A 17,691-nucleotide genomic window follows, 5' to 3' on the forward strand; every position below is an offset into this window, starting at 1 on the left:
CGGGCAGCTGCCACTGAAGATGGGACTCCTTTCTTAACCAAACCTAAATTGGAGAGAAGAAACAAAGTGGCTGAAAGTACCTGAGCTCAATCTAATTAGTTGTAACATTTCAACAAAGTCAATGTTGGTAAAATAAATTAGTTTTCTTCCACTGCTAGGAAGTGCTGGCTTAAAAGGGCTTGGAAGTGTGCATTGGTCACAGAGTTAATGTAAGAATTACCTTTTGAAGGTCTGGGTTACGGAGCTTTGTTTGTTTGCGTGTTTACTGTGGTATCTTTGGCTTTGGGGTTTTTTTTTGTTTGTTTGTTTGTGTTTATTTTTTTTAAAAAAAAAAAAAAAAAAAAAAAAAACCCAACCAAACATGTTCAACAGGTAAGATTTACTAGTTTTAAATTCACTGTGCTTATTTCATCAGACTGAAATAAACTCAAGAATCTTGGTGTATAACTTTCAGTCAAAAAAAACCCGAAGTGACAGATTTACTGTGGATCCTCAAAACAAATAATAAAAAAAACCCAAACAAAATAAAGAAGGCAAAAGCACAGAGGACTGCAAGAAGTCAGTTTCTACCAGATTCTTCATAGTATTAAAAGCTGATTCAAAAGCATCAGCCACATGGGCAGCCTCAGTAGTGACTGAATTTGAGCTCTGGACTCATGGAGCACAAACCAGTGTCTAAATTTTACCCATGATTGTAGGGGTTCTAGCATCCTGTTGTAAATGGTTGGCTAGTCCTCCTAATGTGGTTTTTTGCTTTCTCTCTTTGTTTCTAACATAGGAGATATAAAAAAGTATATATATAATGCATTAAAATAACAAGCAGGAAAACAACATTAGTCAATAACCTATTGTAGAACATAGTTCCAACGAATGTGAGTAAAGTGCTCTTTAGAGGGGATTTAACTTTGTGAGAAAAAATGGCTGATTTTCTGACAGTCGTTTTGGCTGACTCTGTTACCATCAGCAGATGCTCTAGCTTGGGACACAAGTCCTAGCTAATTTTTTTGTGTTCACACAGTACTGTGTGGAATAGCAGGACTCTGGTCTTGAGTGCTCATCTCTCTGGGAAGAGCTCAAATGCTAAACTCGCCTCACGAGTCTTACCTGCCAGACTGGTGAAGACAACTGTCCTTTTGAAATTACAAAGCAGATTAAGCAGCTGGTGAATACCTTGCTTCTGAGACTGATACAGCCTCTTAATTTTTGGCACTGCTCCTTTGAGGACAAAAGTAGTCACAAAATATAGCAGGAATAATTACCAAATTGAGAAGAGTGAGCTTTCAAACGAGCAACAGGCATGTTTTTGGGGAGGGAGAGTGTTTGTTATTTCTAATTACAGCTCGTTAGACACAGAGAATCAGTTCTCAAATCAGTGGGGAGATTGGCATTATTTCAGTAAAAGTCAAATCAACCACCAAAATATCATATAAATCAGAATTTCTTTGCTCTGTTTTGAATTGTTTTCCTCTTCAAATCTGCTTCTCTTGGCTGCAGCACTTCATCATGTAAACACAGCCTAAGTCAGATCTGTAGAGGAGAGCAGCTGGTGCTGGGGACCCAGCATTTCTAATGTACATCCACCTGGAGGGTGGGAAAAGGAGTCTCTCAAACGAACTCTAGGCTGGTGCTCTACATCAGAGCTGTGCATTAGAGCTCCTCTACATTACAGCTCATTACAGTTGGGGCATAATTTTTAAAATGTTTTACCTGAGAGCAATCCAGATTGTGTGCTCTCACACCACCTGCAACAAGAACCAAAGCCTGGTGAGAGGAAATCATTGTCATCTACTGTTCAAAAGCATGTTTTGAATCCAAACAAAAATGCTAGTATAGGTATAAATCATCTTAAATAGGAATGATCTACAAGAAAATGAGGCTATAAAAGTTGTAAGGGAACTTCTGTAAGAATATGCTCAGCAGCTGAGAAAGATATGGCAGCTAATTTTTGACCAGGAAATGCGTGAGAGCACAGAAAGCTGTGGTACCAATCCTACATTTGTCTCCCTAAAGATAAACAACTCTTTGTTAAGTGATGCAACCATGAAATCTTGTCTCTGAAATACTCCTCAATGTAATATAAGCACTACTAAATGCAGATTTGGTGTACTTTGATGTCAATAAGAGCCTGTCATAGGGCAGTGATTATGGAAAATTATTTACACTATTGCAACCTCACATTTTCCATTCCCTATGTTAGCATTCTTTGGAATTCTTCCTTTTTGTCTTCGTCGTGTATTTCTCGTTTTGTTTGAAATGTGGAAGTTGATGGATTTGGTGTAAAATTGGTTTAATTGAGATTCCATTTAGGTTCTTCTCTATAGCATGATGAAGTGCCAACTAGTCTAGCACTTTAATTAGAAACCTGTTTAGGACATGGAATGGTATGTCTCAATTTCTAAATTGCCTATCAAAGTATTGTATGAAATTTTTGCTGATGTTTTCATGAGGAAGCAGTACTGATTATTGTAATAAAATGCCTGTGGATCTAAGTTCAGTGTAAATCTGAGACCCAAAGGAAAAATGAAGTCCTAGAGGTGTGTTAAAAGGTAAAGTCCTAAGGTGTACGTTAATTCTGAACAGTTGTAACCTTTGTGTCTCTTCTTCTCCACACTTCTCCACATGCCTCTTGCTTTCCTCACTTTCCCATCTCATTTATGTGAGAGACTCAGCTACATGTGCAGGACACAAAGATTTCTCTTTGAGCTGTGAGAGAAACAGGCAAAGAAAGAACTCTATTTACATGATTTTTTCAGAATTCCCCTGTGACCCCATGTAGATGAAGGCATTCTTCACAACATGTTGGCTCAGATTTCAGAAAAATGAGGGAAGTACCAGAAAGGCTGAAATAAGTCTACATGTCTACGTAGACTACTGTACAGTAATTTTTGGAGATATAATTGCCAAAATACCCATCCCTAAGAATTTATTGCAGGAAAGAATATGCCGTGCATATCCTATTAGTTCCCTTGCTGTCAAGAGCGCAATATTCTTGCAACAACCAAAAGGGAATCAATAAACATATATATATTTTAAACCAGAGTCAGTGTTGGCTTTTTTAGCTACAGTTTACTTTTCTTACAAAACTCTTCAGCAAATAGAATTTGCTAGGCTATGCAAAGATAGGCATCTAATACAAGTTAGTCTAAATTCTTGTTCAAAGTATTTGAAAACAGACTATTTTAAGTAATGTTAATGCAGGGAAATACTTTCAATAATTGTGGCTGGTGTTTACGCTGCTTCTCCTGAAATTCCAGCTCCTGAAATATAAAGTGCCTAACACCAGAAGAACAATATTTGCATGATGTAATTATTTTTCCTGATGAAAAAAAAATTGCACTGTAGAACTAATGGTACTACAGAGTGAACAGACAAAATGATGAAACTGTGTAAAGCTTATGGAGCAATGATAGGTATTGATTGCATGTGTTGCAGCAAGATGATGCAAAGTTCAAGTATTCTTTTCTGGGCCTCCCCTCAGAGAGCAAAGTAATAGCTTTTCTTCTGTGAACTAAGGTTTTCAGGAAGTTTGGAAAGGAAACAAGCAGGGATTTGTTATAGGCACTTTTGGCAGAGGTGAAAACCTCTTTAAGAGGGAAGGAATTACAGGAAAGTTATTCTTCATCCTGTTCACATAAAGCAATATTTTCATTTAGTTTCACTTAATTTTGCTCTAGGATATAGTAAGATATAGTAAGTAGATATAGTAAGTAGATATAGTAAGATAAGCATGGGTGTTTGATGCATACACGAGAAGAAATATTCCACCATTGGAGTTTGGTGCACATGCAACAACTCATTTAAATTTTCTGGTAATTTTTAGTTTGATTGTTATGTTTTGAGGGTGCATGTAGACGTACACCATGGTGTAAGAAAGCCTGTGCACATTCAAAACATTCAATACTTTTTACTTCCTAACTTCTACAGCTTTCCCATTACCTACTCTTCTCAAAGCATGACATGAATTAAATCCTCTGTTCTCATGCTAAAGTAGTACTTTTGAAAGGTAATTTGGAGGCTGAAATCCTCTCTTGATCTACACAGCAGAATTAGTAGCAGTTTTTCAATTTTACCCATTACTACTTGTCCAATTCTCTGACTGAATTGACTGTTTTCAGAGCAGAACTGCCATTCAGATTGGAAACCTGCAGCAGTTGTGCTGTTCTTTCTAGACTTGAATAAAAGCTGTGATTATTAACTCTAAATTTCTCGTGTATCTATGAAATGAATATTATTGCTGGAGTTTAAAACTCTTCTTTCCTATGGTATAAGTTGAGTCCACTGAGTCTCTGTCTACACAGGGCTCTCAAATACAGTAGCTGTTAACCTGTCTTACCAGGTGTTTTCTATCACGGCTTTAATTTTCTCAGTCTAGAAAAGGACTCTGTTGATTGAGACTGCCAAGGAAGATACTAGTTCTTTTCATTTGTTTCATTACCTTTTGTAAGACATCAGTTAGGAAGTGTAGATGCAGCTGCCATTTATAAACACACTATTTTTACAGAATCCCACCAAGTGAACTTAAAGTGTTGTAAACGCACAGTTCTCAGAAGTAGTTGTGCCACAGTTGCTCTGATGTGGGTTATTCTCATTAATGATAAAATAATAACATAATCAATACACCCGGGAAATACTGTCAAGATAGATCAGAAGACAGAGTCTGCTCTGTATGATGTAGGTTTAGAGGCAGAAGGAAGATCCTTAAGTCAATGGACTTCAGAGGTATGTGATAACGCAAAGAGTTTCCATGAACATGGAAATATAAAGTAGGAGAAAACTATTTTGAGCAAATAATGTTAAATTCAGAAGAAAGGCATCATGTCTCATTCCACTAATATTTTCTCTGAGGAAATAACTACGTGAGGGGCTAATCCTGTTCTCTACACAGACAAAACTCCCTTCAAGTCAGAGAGAGTTTTGCTGGTGTTATAGCTGCCTGATTGGTATCCAAATGTATTCAGATTTACAGTTTGAAGTGTCTCATAATCTTTCCAGCAAAAATACAACACTTAGTGGTCCCAATCCAGTGAAGACGTCCACATAGACAGATTCTTATTTACAGCCAGAGTGATTTACAGGAGCAGAGACTAAATCTGCCATTAAGATCGTTGACATAGCCTTCCGCAAAAGCAGGCCAAGAAACATTAGCGTAAAACTCTCTTCTTATTACTGAATGTTGTTTATAGCTGTTCTGTCAGTGCTCACCTCATAGAGATTCAGTACAACTGCTCATGCATTCATTCCCCAATGCCAATTTTTGTGCTTTATGTCCCCTTCTGTTAAAGAGGTCTAACTGCAGTGAAGTAAATATTATTCTTCTAGGACTGGGAATATGGAATTTAGATACAAATTCCATGAGAAGCTTTTATATCCAGGCAGGCCACTGGCCTAATCAGATTATTAACTTATGCTTGTTTCATTAAACTGCAAGATCATTCCATTTACAGTGGGTTTTTTGGACACTGTGACACTACACCATTGCATATGAGCTTGTGCTCCGAATAGGAATTTCAAAGCAATCTAAAAATCTTGTACATAGTGTTTCCTGAATATTCCAGAAAGACATATTCCATTCTCTTAGCATTCTCAGAACAAGTAATTAATTAAAAAACCCCACAACACACCAAACCAAACAAAACAAACCCTCCACCACTTTACTAGAAAAGGAAACATAATTTGTTTTACCTGTCCACCAAAGATTGTTTATCTCATATGGCTACAATATGTAGGTGTCAATTTTGGTAAAGGTACAGTGGAATAATAATCACAATGACAGCTAATACATTCATAATTTTGAAGAAAAAAATGGTAATATTTTCTGCTAATAGCTTGGCCACATAACTGAGGAAATACCTTTCAAATAAAGTCCTCCCAAAACAAGGGAGGGAGTGTTTTATATATGATCCTGCTAAACTGAAGATGCTTTATGATATGTTGGGAAACTGTTTTTTCCCCTAAAGACTCAACAAGTATTATGATCACTGTTTTTCTTCCAAAATAAAATACCATCCTATCTACAGTATATTTGTGATAAGAACACTCCCCAAATATGGGGAGTTTAAATTACTCTGCCCAGGGAGACTTCAACTTTCATTTTTAACTGTTTGGCTAGTGCGATAGCCACGAGGCTGCAAGGATTTTGGAAGGGAAATCCTTGTGAGTGCTGCCTGTTGAATTATTAAATATTCACAAGGGCAAAGACATAGTCCTGCACCAGTAAAGACACTTATTGAACTGTATGGGAATGTTGTACAAAAGACCTGGGTTTAAATCCTCAGCCTTTTGCATTAGAGTTGCAATGAAAGATGACAATTTTTCCCTGGGTTTTAAAGCTGATCTTTCAATTTCATCCCCAACTGAATTTGAAACCAAACCACCTTGAACATTGAAGTTAGCTCCAAGCATGTTTTTAGCATCAACATCACCTGGTATCAAGTGATGAGTTAGAAATTTGAATTTTACATGTCCCTGTGAAGATAATGCACGTTCTGTTTTCTTAGCCTTTCTTATAAATATAGGTCATATGTAAATGGTTATAATCAATGAGTTTGTTTATATACAATCAGGATATTAGTTATTGTATCAAAGTCATATAACATTATTATCTTTCAGAAAAAGCAGGTCTTATTAATTTCACTCCTGATATCACACTATGCTTTTATTTTTGTAGGATATCTTTTCTTTGGTAGGTATCGATCATAATAGATACCAAACAGATCATTAATTCTTTGTAGGAAGTCTATATTATTTGGGCAACATACCTCAGTTCTAGCCTATTGCATGCCAGTCATTCCAACAGTAACCCTCCTGGGTGCAGAATGACCAGTTATATTGACTTCTGTGGAATTAATTACTTTCTAGAAAGTGATGTATAATTAAAAGATAAGGTAAATTGTAACCTCTGTATTTGAAAAACTACTGTTGCACTTAAAAACTCAAACCAACTTGAGTACTTCCTTTCTCCAAAGCAAATAATTAAGAGTTAAATCAGAGAAGCATAGTAAGTTATACAATTAATTCTTGGAAGAGCATCTGGATCTTGAAAGATTTAGCAAGCACAAGAAAATAATTGCAGTAGGATCTTCATTAGGTTTGCTACTTTTTGCATAATATTTTTTTCTATTAAATTAATCATTGCGATTTGTCACTCAAGTATTTCTGAGGTAATTAACCTAACATGCATCCTGGCTCTGATCCATAACATACATCCATAATGCTCAGGTCAGTCTCTGTGGTGTTCTTGTTTCTTTCTGATATGTCAAGGCAGAAGTATGTTTTTTGTACTTGTTCTCCACAGCTCTGCTGAGTTTATAAAAGGTGCTGCGCACAACGAGCCAGGTCATGCCTGCTCTTTAAAATGTGCTTTGCAGAAGATTTAGGAGAAGAGAGACAAAAAAAATATACTAAGTACAGTATTTTGTGCTCATTGCTGGAAGCACAGTCCATATCACAACAGTCAGTTTGTATTACAGTAGTGTTGAGCTACTTGTTGAGTTTTGCTTAACACTCCATTGCTAAAATGAAGGATGATCTTTGAGTTAAAAAGTGTAGAAAAAGAAAGAGAGAGTGAGAAAGAACAGGAGAGGCCGGGCCAGAAGTCATTTTTTCTGTTGAAAGCTATATTTAATATTGCCCTTGATACTTAAAAGTTTTCTGACAGCGCTACAAAGCATTCAGATCATCAGATTTAATGACTATGGGCACCTAAATTAGGTATTTTAGGTTTAGAAGCCTAAATTCAATCTACTTGGCCTAATTTGAAAGATGTAATTTAAAAAGGGGCTAATCAGAATTTCTGAAAAACAGCTCTTTTGTTTCAAGCTTCAGATATGGGCTGAGATCCTCAAATTTTGAGACCTACATTCAGTTGTTTTCCACTAGATCACCATGTTCTTTCTTGCTTTCAGGGCTGCAGTGGGTGAGGAGGGAACCAACAGTGCCTACAGCAGTACTCCAGAGGTATTTCTCTATTCACATCTTGGTTTTGTAAGAATGGATTTGTTTCTGTTATTTTTCCCCTTGTTTGCTTAAAGTGAAATGAGGGAGTATTTATAGAGGAGTCTTAAGATATTAAGATACTGTGAAATTCTAAACCTTCTTAGAAGACACCTATCTAGGATAAGGGAAAAATGTCTCTTCTTTTGTCAGCCTTGATATTGAATGCCAAAACTTAAGAGCTTTTAACGTGAATTGGAAGCAATGTTGATAGGAAGAAGTAGGGTGTAATTGTTAGAGAGGACAAGGGCTAATAGAATCAAGGAAATGTGGCACCTAGACTGAAGACACTTAACATCCATTTAATTTCTTTGATTAAACAGGACAGAAAGATATTGTGTCTTAGCTATAAAATATTTTATATATAATAACTGTCATCAGTATCTTGTTGATAAAGATTCTTGTCCATAGAAAATAAAATAAATTAGGAGAAAGTTTCTAACAATCAGGAAAACAATGTTTTGAAGCAGCCCAGGAATTGGAATAAAGTAGTGATAGCTTTGTTGCATTAAAGATAGTGTTTTATTCACTTCAGAAGAGCATTTCCTGACGTGAAGATATTCAAAAACAAGATGAAGTGCCTTCAAAGATCTTCTCCATTCCTAGTTTATGCTTTTAACTAGGGAGTCAGCCTGCTCCCTGCTTGAGTTTTAGTTATTGAAAAGCAGCTCAATAGGCTCACGGGGGCAACCAGCCCATCCCTCCCACATCAAGGGATTCTTAAGAGCTCCTCCCAAACTGAAAAGGCAACTTGAACCTGTTTACTTTATAAGGCAGGCAAAATTTTCCATAGCTTAAAGTTTTGGCTTAAAACTCTTGTTCCAACTGCAAAATTGTGCATTAGCCATGGGAATAAGCATGAGGTATTAATCTGCTTAGATTTCAATAATTTATCCTCCGAGGCACCCAATGGATAGCAAGTTTAGCCAAGTAGCTTGAAGGAATGTTTAAATAGAACTTTTCCACGTGTTAAACAAACATTGATGACTGACAGTAAAACATACATTAAAGTCATAAGAAAAATAGTCACAGAACCCATTGCTATGAAAGAGAGCTTTGCAAAGGTACATGAAACATTCGAAGCTAAACAATGTAGCCCATTACTGTCAGAATTTCTTCTCTTCTCTTAGCCTTATATCCTATTGACTTCCTGATTTTTTTTTAAAATTGTGCATAACTTTGAAGTATTTGGTCATAATTTGAGCCCCCCATTATGGGGATGTTTATCAAGTGACATTTAGTTTGTTAATTACTCTGTCAAGATGTGAGTATTCAAAAATTCAATCGATATCTTTTTTTTTTTTTTTTTTTTTTTTTTTTCTTAAAGAAGAGGGAAACACACTTGAAAAAATTTCAATCTATATTTTTTTTTTTTTTTTTTTTTTTGCGGTGATTTAGGGAGTTTTATTCCATCTTTCTAGTCAATTGCCTTGAAACATATTTCCAAGTTACCTCTGCGTAGAATGTCTCTTTTCCCCCTCCTTGATCTTGAAAAATTAGGTCAAACTTGATTTTTAGGTCACAGTAGAGAAGCACAAAAATCAGTAACTACTTCACACTGTGCTTTGTAATAACCCTTTCATTTATCCACTATCCTGATCTTTTATCAAAGAGTTGAGAAGTGATGAGTTTCATACTCACTACTTATAAAAAAAAAATGTATCAGTTTGAATGACAAATAATTCATCTTATCAATATATGATAACCTGAAGATTTCAGTTACAGGTAAAAATTTTATTTTTTATTTCACGTTCAAAACCTCAACATTCTAGAGCCAGAGTAGATTTTGGATGTGTTTTGCCTGCTTCTAAGAGGAATCAAAAAAGTAGTTTAAAATCAGCTAAGATACTTCTCTAAATTGCTATAGTATCATTTCAGTATCTTCAGGACTCTGAGTACCTATTAAATAAGTCTCTTTTCATGCAAGCTTTTGTATTTATACCCTTGCGGAATGTGACCTGCCAACCAAAGGAGGGAATAAAGATGGCATTGCAACTTAATTTCTGGGAACCAGAAATTAAATCAGATAAGTTCCTTTCAAGCCACAGTCAATAAAACGCAGTGCGAAGCTGGAAATGCAAGACAGAAACAGCTTATACATGTCCAGTACCTCACATACCCATTGCTAAGGCTCCTAGGTGCTGCCACCATGCTGGTACTAATGAGAGAAACAGGGGGAAGGAGTACAAGAAACAAACAAAAGCTCCAAATGATAGCCCAGACTCATTTCCAGCTTCTACGAAGGGCTTTAAAATGTAAAATTACAAGCACTTGAAACTGTCTTTTTAATTTCTCTATTTAATTATTATGCTTTCACTAGCCTCTTGTGAAAGGGAAAGAAAGAACAGAGCTTAACCGTGGATGGAAGACTGGCAGAGAAGAGATGAGGAAAGCATAGTCCCGAGTTCTTTGTAGCACCTCTTTGCTATAGAAAACTCTTACTGTTTCTTTTGCAATCTTGAGAGAGGTCAGAAAAGAAGAACAAATGTGACCCCTGGAAAATAATCTCTTTCATCTCCTTTGCTCTGCTAAGGATACACTTCTTGTCTTGCAAATGGAGCCGTTTGACAATCATTGCTCTCAGTGTCTGGTTAAGCTTCATCTTTGGTGCTAACAACTAGTGCACTTTTGACCTCCCTGTGCTGCAGTAGACATACAGTGGCAAAAAAGGTCAAGGAACAACTTTTCCACAAAGATTATAGTCTCACAAACCTTTTCCTCTGGGCAACCTCAGAACCTGCATATTGGCCTTATTGGACTTGATTTTAAGAAACAAGGTTGCTCCAGTGTGAGCAAAGACAGTAATTCTGCTTTTGCTGTGGAGACCCCATACTAGCCTCCTTCTTGAGATACGCTTTTCTTTACACTTTCTCCAGTGTGTTTGCGTGCAGTTTTCTGTGCCTTTAAAAAGGCATGGGCATAAGAGTTTTCTGTTGTCTGCGAAAGTATGGGCTTGCCTAGTTGTGGTAAGAGCGAAGAGGCCAGTACTGGTTGGGACGGGAAAAGTAAGTGCACAGTTTAGAATCACTGAATTTTTCAGCTGCCCAGAGTTCATATACAAGCACTAGCAATACACAGTGTACTAAATATATGAAAACATTAAAGCTTTTGTTTTTACACTTATAAAAACTAAGCTTTTAAGCATTGTCTTATGTAAATACTCTTAACTTATAGATTGTAAACCAAATTAATAGTGCAATACCTATTCCAGTTTTCTGTCTTATAAAATATTTAAAACTTAGTCTCACAAAAGTGGCCAAGAATTCAAATCCAGGCACCATTCCATCATCTAATCTAGTGGACTTATCTGACTGATCCATTTAAAGGTCTTTTCCTGTCATTACTTACTTTTTTTCATGTTTATATTCTAGGACACATGGTATGCTATGAATAAGCTGGGTCTCTGTCATTAGCCAATGCTAAAGGGCAACTTGTCATGTGCTATGGCACTATGCACTTAGCAACTTTAATTGTGAAAGGGATCTAAATTCTGCAAAACCTTGTGTTGGCAGCAATAATCACAAATTGCAATGCAATTTAAAAAATATAGCTAGTTAATGTATTATTTATCTGGTAGAATTTCCTTAGAACACAGGCATTCGTATTTCCTTTTAAGTGTATAGTTTGTTATAGAACTCAATATTGAAATTCAAAACAACTATTATTTGCTTTTTTCAAAGATATTTACAACAGTAAAATGTAAAGATTTGGCTATGAAATAAATTAAGTTTAAAACCTTCTATTTTTAACTGGACCTTAAAACAGATTTCTATACCCAGAATGAGATCATGAAAAACCCCGTCCAGTATAGAAGTTGTAAGTAAGAGGCAGCACCACAGATTATCATGTCTAAAATGCCAGATTGTTACTTAACCAAAAGTATTGAGATATGATGAAGTATAGCCTGGAAGAAACTGCTATAGCACAAGGAAATGACTATGCCTTTTAAAAACATACAGTATTTAAAATGTTTAAGGACTTGGGCTAAGGAAAGCTGATGCAATTCTTTTTTTAGTCATTTGCCGTGCTTCAAATAGGTGCTGGGCTTCTGATTCTATAGGCAGATTCATCCCACTTTATTAGCACTTTAATGAGTTCGTATTAGTTACTTCTGGTTTCCATCTGTGTAATGGAAAATTATCTTGCATAAAGGCTGGCTATTTATGGGGCCACTGTGGCATTTTTTTACAACATAACAATACTGCTTTTTAAGTGACTATTTCCTAGTCTCATCCAGTTTCCCATGCTTATATCTTGTATCACCATTTATTTGTTTATTTATACACTGCTTTGCCCTGGTGAACACAGGAACTCACTATCCAGCTTCCACTTCCAAACACTGCAAAGGAAGAAATACTCAGGGATCTTTTCTCCTTTTCATTCTAATCATATCCTCTATGCTGAGAACAGAATTTGCTGATAAGCAAAATAGACAATGAGAGTCTGTAGCCTGCTTTATGGTGCAGGCATTACTAGTAAATGAAACAGTAAGAGCTCCCTTTCCATAACCACTATTTATGGATCCTTGTGTAGGAACAGCTTGGCTTCTGTTCACTAACATTGTGAAATTACTTTTGTAAAACATGAAATACATGAAATTACATTTAAGGACTTCAGACGTGATTTTAAATGTGGATGGGCATAAATGGAAGAACTGTATACTATGTAATTTTGCTTCTTTTTAAAATTTGGTTGATGAGAAATGTTTCATGTGCCTATTTTTGAGTAGGAGTAGAGAGGAAGTGTTGGTGGGTTGCTGTTTGTTTTCTCCATTTAATAACAAACAGTCACTCTTCTAAAGCCTACTCAATTGTTATCTTTCTTTAGTGCAAGGCAAAATTAACAATATAGTCACAAAAGAAGAAGCATTGGAGAAAATAACTTAAATGAGATATTCATTTGAACATTTGTTATGAGGTCCCATTGGCAATGAAGCATAAGATAAGGACATTTTTATCTAAACTGATGTTTCAGCAAATAATATTGCGAAGATTATATTTCATGGGTACATCTTGGATTCAATTATATAACTGTAGCTGTTACAATAATTCTGTTAGCAGCCCACACCTACCTTGAAAAATGTTTTTCTTGGTTGTGCAGAAGCCTCACCAAATCCTTTCTTCTCCATGTGCTGGCTCATGTACATCAATTATCAAGCATCAATTGTCCAAGCACCTGATCTGTCATTTCATGCCTTCATATTAAAGACTGTCAGCTGCTGTTCACCAGAGTGTCTGGGAAGTTTATCCCATGTTCTTAAGCCTTTGTTTTCCAACTCAACACGCATACTCAGTGCTGAAAGTCAAGCTTTTCCCCAGAGGCCCATTCTTCTACAGCACCAGATCTATATGTGTTTGTTGCAGATACTAAATAACTACAGTTCTAATACCTCTAAAAATGTCACGTCACACCTTCATTTTAGAAGAGCTGGATGAAATCTCAGCCCCTGTTCTCAGATGCCAGGGTTCACCCTCCAGGTCTCTTTTGATGAGATCTCAGCCCCTGTTCAGAGATGCCAGTTGTAGAGGTAAGAAAGGGCAAGCCAAGAACATTGTTCTGGTAGTGGCAAGAGCAACTGGAAGGGTGTTGCTGAAACTGCTTTGTTTTTTATCCTTCCACAAACTTTATATGATATAATATAATACAATTGTTAGAATGTAGATTTCTAAGATTAACATGAACTCTCTTCATATCTTTTTAATTTGACTAAGCTTAAGAAACACATTCAGAGATATGTCATTAGTGTGTTTACTGTCATGATCAGGATCTGGAAAGAGGAATATTATTGATTGCCATTGAAAAAACATAAGAAAATAATTTTAATGCTTATGATATTCTAAAAGAACCACCTGAATCTTCAGATGAGGATATAGAAGTTGGCTTGCAACTGAAACTATATAGTTTCTTCTAAGAAAACATTAAAATTCAGAATTCCAGTTGTATGCAAAATGCAGATTCCCTCCTGGCTTGTTTTAAAGACCCATAAAGCAGAAGTTCTGGTATAAAATTTTCTTGAAGAAGAAAGAATAAAAAGAGTGTATGATTGCATAAAAATTTCAAAGTACAATGGAAGTCTAAGAGAAATATAATTATTATTGTCGGTTTATCACCTCAAACAAGTTGTTGTAAATGTCATTATATCAGATGAGTTTGAAAACAGGTTTTCCATTTCGCACTTTATTTGACAAGGTGATTCATTGTGTAGAGCAGTTTAAGATGTCAGCCCTCGTGGAAAGAATTGAGTTGTGCTGATGTGCTTATGAGCATTCCTCCATCAAAGTATATGATTAAAGAAGGGTTATTCTTCTGAAATATTGTTACCCAACTGGCCTGAAATATGAGTGTTTTCTTTATTGAAATATAATTTATCACAGTTAACTCATTCTAGGTTACCATGTATATGTTACATATGGCATATGGAAAGCTGGTTACAGTTATCCACAAAATCATATTTGAGATAATTTCTTATGCTGCAGCACAATAGCTTGTCAAGTAATTGAAATAATTTGTTTCTGACAACACATCTTCATTCTCAACAGAGGAGAGGAAAAAAGAAACACAGGAAATTTCTATGCTTTTTGTATGTGCCTTGTGTTCATCAGTGGCCTGTTTTTGATTGTCTCAGAGAAAGGCAGAAATCTGCCACCTTGCTTTGGCCATTTTTGCATCGAGTTAGGAAATTCCCCTGTTCTTTCAGTGGATGACAGCTTTCATCATGGAGAATTTAGTTTACTCTCCACTGTCACTAGTTTGAACTAACCTGCTATCTTAGCACAGATGCCTATTCTACATTAAGACTCCTTTACAATCCCACCAAGCTATTTGACTCAGTAATTTCTTGTAGAAATGAAATTCCACAGATTAATTATACATCATGCAAAGGAGTACAGTATCTCCTTCCATCATGTCTAAATTCACTACCAATCCATTTCTGTGAGTTACTTGGTATTATGTGGCTGGGAGAAGACAGATAATTTTGTCTTAACCAAACCATTCACTATTTTGAATACTATCATATCTGTTGTGTTACAAAATGCTACCAAATAGTTATAGATACATATTGTAGGCATAACTGAAATTTTGCTCTTCCCTTCCCTTCCCTTCCCTTCCCTTCCCTTCCCTTCCTTTTCCATGCTTACCTAATATGGTGACCTTTACATTTCCAGACGCTGCTCTACATATGAAAATCCAACATACAGGATATATGGCTACGGTGCTGATATACATACTGCCTTTGTCTTCCTCTCTTACTGTGGCCATAAGTAGCAAGTGGCACAGAGATATGTACACACAGATTACAATTTGACTTTACTCACAATTGATGATAATTATTAAGAACACATGCCCCCCTCCAAAGAACCCACATATAGATACCTCTCCCTCTCCGAGAAGAAACCTCCTCTTCAACACCCTATGTTTAATGCAATCAAATGTTAATTAACTGACAATGGTACATCTGATTGATATGCTTCGCATACTGAACAGCAGATTCAGAAAAATGAGTACTCATGAATAGCATCACTTTGCAGTGTGCAATAACAAGTCTAGCAATAGAGACAAATCTGTTTCAATACAGTGTAGCTCCTATTCCTATTCTACAAATTTTTTAACCAGAGCTAGTTCCCATCAACCATCATCAAAACCCCACCTCCTCCTCTGCTCCTCTCTCTCAGTCATCAGCCAGCAGCCGTTTGCAGAGCTGAACGCTCCCTCCAGCCCAGCTGGCACGGCTGCAGCACTGTGCACCTACCAGCCACTCTCTCTTCACTCCAAGTCACTACTGTCCTGCCTGCCACATGCTCACCTTTCAAAATGTTACCTGCAAATTGCCCGTTACAAACTTAAGTTGCAAAGCCTTCCTTTAGTCGCTGAATTGCACAAGAATTGTCCAAGTGGAGACCTGTTCAGCTCAGAAGACCAGAGGCTAAGAGATGCAGGAAATGTAAAATGAACAGCAACAGGTTTGAGCAACTTTTATACTCTCATTTAAGGCAAACTCCCCTTACAGAGGAAGCTTTCTTTAGTAGTCATACTAGTAGTGGAAAATAGAGGTCTATGTGCAAGAAAAGCTTTTTAAAGGCTTTGCCTCCACAAAATATGGCCAAAAGCATCACTGATGAGCTGGGCTGGCACAGATGCTCAGCAACCGAACAGAGCTGTAGGGTTGAGGGTTTTGTTTTGATTCGTGCCACAATTTTAACCATTGAAAAGACATCTCCATAATCTTTTCAGTACTTTGAAAAGCCATACTTTGAGGTAAGTGAAGCAAAAACTATAGAGAGACATAAGTCTGTCTGGTATCATTATGTCAGGATAAATAATGATCAATTAATAGTACTATCACAATCCTACCAAGCTTAGAGTATTCTTGATTAAAATCCAGGGAACCACTAGGATTTACAGAAAGATTGCTTTTTTGTTTTCTTTTCCTTTTATATTTTTTGTCTAGCATTGTATATTATTTAAAATCTTCTGCTACAACTTCATTTTTAAGCCTGTTAGAGGCAGATATTTCTCAGCACAAATTTGGTCTATTTCTTATGAAGAAACAACAAAACCCATGCCCTCCAAAGGCAATTCTGGGATAAAGCTTTTGATTCAAGAGCTACAGAGCGGAAGTTCAGGTATACATGCACAGCAGCCTGTGTGAGAAACTGCCATACCACCTTGCCTGAGGGCATGTTATTTCCCATAGCATTTAACTCCCCCTGCAAAAAAGGTATAGATTTGGGGTAGATGGTTGACGCTCAGTATCAGTTCTTCCAGAGTCTGATTATTTTTAATTCTGTAAATGAAGTGCATCAAGAACGGTTTGTGTTTTTCCACTATTACTTGAAATCTTGTCAAATATGTTTCCCTTTCCCTGTCACTCTCATAATGTTTCTTTGGAAAATGCTACAACTGGATCCTTGCTGCATTTAAAACATCCTCACAGTAATTACAAGAAAGATAAAAATCTTTAAAGAATTGCATGTGTTCTTAAAATAATTTTCACTTTGATTTCCAAACAAGAATGTCAGAGAGACGTGAGCTCAACATAAGGCAGAGCTCAACATTTACTTATCTAACTGTTCTTTTCATACCATATAATTTCATTTTAAGCATGATGCAATACTGTACGTGTAATTTTTAAGAATTAGTTTGACAGGAACTACAATATCCCAGCAATATTTGTACAACAATATTTTGTAAGTAATACTACTTGCTATTGCATAGGAAATTCCATTTTTTAAAGCACTGAAACACTTAGAATTCATCCAGTGCACAGACCTAAGTGATGCCAAGTTCTTTATGGTCTAGTCCTTAAAAACATTTCTAAAATCAGGGATGAGCATGTATTTACTGACCAAACAGTAGTCACATGAAAAATGTAAGAGATTCACATTGGTAGAAAAGGTATAAAAGACAGGCTGAGTCTGAAAAATTAGAAATGCAGCACTGAAGGCAATAGATCAGGTGTCATTTGTTGGCCAAAATCCCTCTGAAAGTGATGCTATTATTAGGAATAAGTTTGTAGAAACTTGTCAGTGAAGGAGATTGACTTGGCTAAGAACCTGACATCCCCGTTAATCCTCTTGAGCCAAGTTTGAGTATGGTCTGGTCTAAACATTAATAACCCCTTTTCTGTGCACTGCAGCACAGGAACCTTTACAACATTGTTCTTGATTTCTTCAAGTTAAAAAAAAAAAAAAAAAAAAA

The 17,691-nt window shown here is 36.3% G+C and overlaps 1 long non-coding RNA gene across 1 annotated transcript in view; it reads left to right on the forward strand.

The window, feature by feature from the left end:
• The window catches only part of LOC106887966, a 55,009-nt gene that overhangs the window by 25,754 nt on the left and 11,564 nt on the right, over positions 1-17,691 (forward strand). The window contains exon 3 of the long non-coding RNA XR_001412011.1: positions 7,905-7,956. This is a non-coding gene — a long non-coding RNA (uncharacterized LOC106887966). The remainder of the gene's footprint in view (positions 1-7,904; positions 7,957-17,691) is intronic.

This window comes from Calidris pugnax, unplaced genomic scaffold (genome assembly GCF_001431845.1).
Source record: "Calidris pugnax isolate Ruff unplaced genomic scaffold, ASM143184v1 scaffold56, whole genome shotgun sequence".
Lineage (NCBI taxonomy): Eukaryota > Metazoa > Chordata > Aves > Charadriiformes > Scolopacidae > Calidris > Calidris pugnax.